This window comes from Eptatretus burgeri, chromosome 1 (genome assembly GCF_056783735.1).
Source record: "Eptatretus burgeri isolate ZD-2024b chromosome 1, Ebu_testis_v1, whole genome shotgun sequence".
NCBI classification, from domain to species: Eukaryota; Metazoa; Chordata; class Myxini; order Myxiniformes; family Myxinidae; genus Eptatretus; species Eptatretus burgeri.
In genome coordinates this window covers 154,540,551-154,546,722 of record NC_140961.1, presented here as the reverse complement: position 1 = coordinate 154,546,722, position 6,172 = coordinate 154,540,551, and the positions used below count along the sequence as shown (strand labels likewise).

The 6,172-nt window shown below is 42.4% G+C and overlaps 1 pseudogene; it reads right to left on the bottom strand.

Moving 5' to 3' along the window:
• Window positions 1-3,624: 3,624 nt before the first annotated feature.
• On the bottom strand, window positions 3,625-4,457 carry LOC147035793 (zinc finger BED domain-containing protein 5-like; annotated as a pseudogene).
• Between the last annotated feature and the right edge of the window lie 1,715 nt (window positions 4,458-6,172).

Here is a 6,172-nt window from a genome sequence, read left to right as displayed (position 1 = left end):
TCGTGTGTATTTTAGCTTCTTTCAAACAAGACAATACATTTTGGAAAAAAAACATTTTTAATGAAAAAAAACCTGTCATATTTGCTGAAAACAGTTGTTTTTGACAACACATTTGCTTGTTCTGATGTTGTTTCTTGGTCTAAATCACTATTCCCCTGCCGAAACATGTTTTTTAATCAAAAAGTGTGTATTTTAGCTTGTTCTAAACCAAAAACACATTTTGCAAAAAATCAGTATTCATGAAAAAAACGACAGAGAGTGTTGACTGAGGATGCGCCTAATAAAGGATAAAATTAAATTATATATATATATATATATATATATATATATATATATATATATATATATATATATATATATATATATATATATATATATATATATATATATATATATATGAAAAGAGCACGGTCTCGGCGGGCGGGCGTCCGTCCGTCCTTCATTCTGTCCTTCTAGCTGTGTGACAATATGTTTATTATTTACGTACTTTTGGAAAGTATCTTTCAACCCTTTAGACTGCTGAGGCCCTGAGACCATTGAAGACCCTCTAAAACCCAAATACCCTGAAAATGCTAAAGACCACAGATACCCAAAAGTACAAAAAGACCCTGAAGAACCAAAGACTCAAAACAACCCTTAGGCACAAAAAAACCCCAAATAACAAAAAGACCCAAAAAGCCCCAAACACCTAAAAGATCAAGAAGACCCCAAAGCCCCTGAGGACCCAGAATATCCTGAACACCTAAAAGATCTCGAATAACTAAAAGACCCCAAGACCCTTAAAGACATGCACAAGAACGAAAATACGCAGAAGATCCAAAATGCTCCAAAGATGCTTAAACACCCCAAAACCCTTGAAGACCCAAAAACCCTGAATACAAAAAAGATTGAAATGACCCCAAATAACTAATATACACCAAAACCCTGAAAGACCCCGATCACCATATTTTTTATCAATGAGAATTAAAGCAAATAGGAAATCTGCAAGCAGTTAGATATCGTTGAGTAAAGTGAGGATAGATGGGCTGTTTCAATTTACATTAAAACAGCAACTCTTACTCCTTCATCATTTTACTGAGAATAATGAAGAGTCTTATTCAATTCTGTTTCTCATATGGATTAGATTCAGAAAACACTTGCTATCTACAATACTTTTTCTTTAAACATTTCCATATCATAGTAATTACATAACAGTAATATAATGCACGATCAAACAGTACTGTCCAATGAACCCGGCGTTGCTGGGCAACGCAGAGTAGTTTGCTGATGGGACGATAACTTCTTCTTCTTCTTTTTCTTCTTCTTCTTCTTCTTCTTCACCTATAATAATGGTGAGTCATTCAATGGCATTTCTAATTTTGAGAAATTATCACAGTTGAGATTATGACAGATGAGAAAAGGACTTGCATTTTGTCGCACTATTTTAAAAGGGTGAAAGTTCATTTTTATTTATTTTCTCTGAAAACCTGTTGGTCAAAACATTATACCATCTATTTATTACGTAAGCAAAAATGGCAGAAATGAACTCTTCCCTTCTGCACTGTATTCTCCACATGTGAGGCGTGGTGGACATGCTATGACAACTCATATTTCAGTGCCAAGTTTTCAACAAATAAAAGGGCCTGTATAAATTCCGCAAAACAATATTGTGTCAAGTGTCATTTTGTTTTTCTCTTGACAGGGATTGACATCGTTGCCAACAGTCAACATCATGGCCAACAGTCCACAAGTGCTTCCTTTTCACTGTCAGAAAGGGTCATCACCATTATATCCAGAATGCAGCAACAGTGCTTCAACAACCAGTGACAGAGCACACCTAAGGCCACATAAAAAAATTTACTTGTTTCGCATCCACCTCTTCCAATTTTTCCAGGTAGAGAGGGAGATATTTTTTTTTTAATTATTTTATGAATGGAGTGGCGCGTGCCTGGAGGACGAAGACATCTATGGGATTCATGGTCAGAAGGCAAGTTATGAAGTTACAGAAGACCATAGAAAGTTTCAAGCTGGAAATTGAAGAAGAAAACATGAAAATTGCTGTTTAAATCTTTGTTCAAGTGAAAGTTAAACTGGTACACATGTATTTAAAGTGATAAATGATATTAAAAACATAAAAAGTCAAAATATAAACAGAGCTTTTCTTTGTCTTTCATAGCCCATTGGATTTTGTACATGACTGACCACTGAAATACAAGTGGATCTGTCTGAGAAACCTGAAAGCAACATTCAATGTCATAGGAAATCAGTTACACACAGTGGCATCACTCAATTTACTACAGGGTGTTTCATTAAAAAAGTGACCCCATAATGGTCCTGGAAACGACAGGTACGTGAATGACAGTCATTCTCGGAGCACTATGAGGACATTCTCCTTCCAACACCCTGGAGTACATTTCCATGTACAGTGAGTGAAATTTAATAGTTCTGAGAAGTCCAAGTGAACAAATTAAATTTTTTCACCAGTATCTTCCACATTTCAAAGTGAAACTGATGGGACTCTCTCAGAACCAACTTTACTGAACATCTGCATGCACATGCAGATAAAGCAGTAGTTCCCAACCTTTTGCTGATCGAGTTCCACTTGGAGATCCCATACCGTCGCGGCATACCACCTGGTTCCAGAAAAATTCAATTCGATAATATATCAATTTATTCACAGGTAGAACACACAATTGAACTAACTGTCAACAAACAACAAAATTTAATGCAAGGGCTGCAACTGTTTCTTCTCCACCAGCTGGTCGATGAGTGGCATAACTTTGCGCACAGCACATCGAAAATCATGGCCGGGTGCAGCAAGACGGTTCCGGCTCTTTGACTTGATGGTCATCATGGCTGAGAACCCCGACTCGCACTCCTACGTAGAGGGGAAAATCAGTAGCTGGGGAACAGCGTGACGGGCTCGTGTCGGGTACGAGGAGGCCATGGTCACCCAGAAGTTCATGGGAGAGCATTCCTTGTGCTTCGTCTTTGCTGTCTCGTCAGCCTGGATATCTATGAGCTCCTCTTGTTCCCCGGTCCCGACAGGCAGATCGCCTGGTTCAAAGGAAAACAGATTGGTGATGTTGGCACAACATGTAATGTCTGGGAAGTAATGCATCAACTCAGTCTTGAGCAGTGAGAGGTGACGGACGATTTTTTGGGAAAATTCATCATTAGGCTCGCTCTCAAGGGTAGTCAGGAGTTCGAACATTCCATAGCGTTTGCTCTCCACATTATTGATCTAGAGGTCCAACTTCTGGACAAACACTCCCAGCTTCGAGAAGAAGTCTGAGACAGTGCAGTTGGGCCCTTGGAACGACAGGTTTAATTGGTTGAAGACCCCAAAAATGTCCGACAGGTAGGCCAACCTTGAGATAAACTCCTCGTCCTCCAGATCTTTTTGAAAATCGTGTTCTTTCTCAGTGAAGAATACAAGGAGTTCATCCCTCAGTTCAGAGACGCCTCATCGTATTCACCTGGGAGAGCCAGCGAACCTCTGTGTGGTAGAGGAGACAGGTGTGGTCGGAGCCGAGATCATCACAGAGCAGTTTGAACAGCCGAGTATTCAGGGCGGATGTTTTGACGAAATTAACTATTTTGATTAATCGGTTCAAGCATGACAAAAAATTCGGAGGTAGTACCTTAGTGGTAATGGCGAATCTGTGTATGAAACAATGGACACCGGTGGCGTTTGGTGACAGCTTTCACATGGGCTTGAAACCCTGACTTTTGACCGAGCATAGACGGAGCCCCATCTGTCGTGCATCCGACCAACTTTCCCCAATCCAGTTCATTATGCTTGAAGAAATTATCCAAAAGGTTGAAAACATCCTTTCCTTTCGTTGTTCTGGATAGCTCCTGGCTCAGCAGCAGCTCAGTCTTCGCAGTATTATTCTGTGTGAGGCGAACATGGCCAAGTAGTTGACAGCAGTTGGTGACGTCCATCGATTCATCGAGTTGGATTGCAAACCCAGACTTTGAGGCTCTCACTCCCGCAATCACTTGCTCAGCAATGTCGCCTCACATTTCCTCGATACGGCGCTGTACAGTGTTGTTCGAGAGGGACACACGGTCCAACTTCGCCACCGCCTCCTCTCCAATCACATGCCTGACCAAGATCTTTGCCGCTGGCATGCCGAGAGACTCTGTAATGGTATAAGCCTTCATGTTTTTGGCCACCAGGAGAGCGACTTCATAGGTTGCTTTGACAATCCCTGCCCCCTTCTGGTAGAATGGCCAGTCTTGTCCAGGCGCTGCCAGTTCACGTTTTCGCCAAGTCGCTATAAGTAGCTCTGGTCACGGTCCTTCTTGTCCGTGTGGTTTGTCTCAAGATGACGTCTGAGCAGGCTGGCTTTCATGGCCTCATTGTAAAGGGACTTCATGCAGACCACACACTGTGGAAGAGATTCTCCTCCACGTTTGATTGCTATGAAACCATAATTTATGAATGTCGGGTCATACTTTCTCTTCGGCATGTTGTCAAATCGTGTGGAAAAAAAATAGTCAAGAAATAAATAAAGAAATATATAAATAATAAAAAATAAAGATACAATATAATAACAAGTGAAGGGAAACACAGACGAGTGCTAAGACACCTACACATTCACAGTATGGAGGCAGCAGGATAAATGCCAGCACCGAGTGTGTGTCAGAGTTCCCAGATGTATCAGCCAAATCATTTTTTTTTAAGGTTGAGCCCGAAAGTTCTCGCGAACCACCTGGAAGGCCCTCGCATACCACTGTGCTAGGGTGTCCAAGGCCATCTCCACTCATGGCTCGCAGACTTCCTCGCCTGATGCAGCCAACGTCTGGCCCTAAAAGGAGTTCTTTTATCGCCTATTCCTGTGCAAGCTGGAGTTCCACAAGGCAGCGTTCTAGGCCCTGTTCTTTTTCTGGTTTTCATCAATGATCTCTTCGACTCCCTGGAAAATCCTCCTGATCTCTTCGCTGATGACCCCACTCTCTGTCGTACCATCTGGAATCCCTCAAACCAGCAAGCCACATCTTCTTCGCTCTCCACCGATCTAGATAAAATCACAAACTGTTTCAACATGTGGAGCATGTCTTTCAATCCTGACAAATCTCACACTCACACTATGTCTCTCCAAAAGGACCATTTCGAACCCCCCTCCCCCCCATCAACCTTGTGAACAATCTGCTGGAAGAAGTCTTTTCATTCCAGCTTCTGGGTCTCACTATCTGCCATGATCTTTCCTGGGAAAGCCACATTTCCAACCTGGGCCCCAAAGCCAGTTGCCGACTGGGAATCCTCTATCGTGGAAAGTCCTTCCTCCATCGCGGAAAGTCCAACTGAGCTCGTGACCACATACAAAGCTCTCATCCACAGCCTGATTGAGTACTGCTATCTACTGCTGGGCTGCTCCTCCTGCCTCTCACTTTTCACAGCTTCACGCTGTGAAAACCAAGGAATTTAGTATTATTGGCATCTCCGGTGGTGAGGCTGAGACTTTGGGCCTCTCACTCTCTCACCGCAGGTAGGTCTTTGGTCTTTCCTTCTTCCATTGTCTCTTCAGTCTCACCCCCCCCCACCCCTACTCTTTCTGCGATATGTCCCACAATATTTCCATAGGGCGCTGAAGTTCTGCCAACAACCCGACTCTGGTAAAACTACCAAAATCACGAATCACTGCTCACCTTCATTATTTCATTCCTCCTTTTTTTCCACCTTTGGAATAAACTCCCACACTCTCTTTAGTCCCATTCTTCCCTCCAGGCCTTCAAAACAGCAGTTCACCACCACCTCTTATTTTCCCCCATCCAAAACCTGGATCTTTTTTCTCCCGTTAATCCAACCCAAACCTACATCCTTCAAATTCCCTGCTTTCCTTCCTGAAAGTCCCTGTAATGTCCATTTTTCCTCCATGTTTCCCCCCCATCACTCTCTCTCTCTCTTCCACATGTCTCGTAATGTCTCTGTTCCCCACTCTTTTGTCCTTCCCTCTCCTGCCCCTCTTATCTCATTCCCGCCTTACTGTGCATTGTGTGTTCGCTTACTTATGAGCTTCGACAATGTATGTAAAAAAATCACAACAAAATAAACAGGGACAGAACAAATCAGTTAAAAACAAACATACCTGGAAAATTTTCAAGCAAAGCAGCTGGCATAAAGAGATACAACGATGCACAATGTAAACAGAAGGCCACGAAACAACTTGGTCCTGAGCAGCAG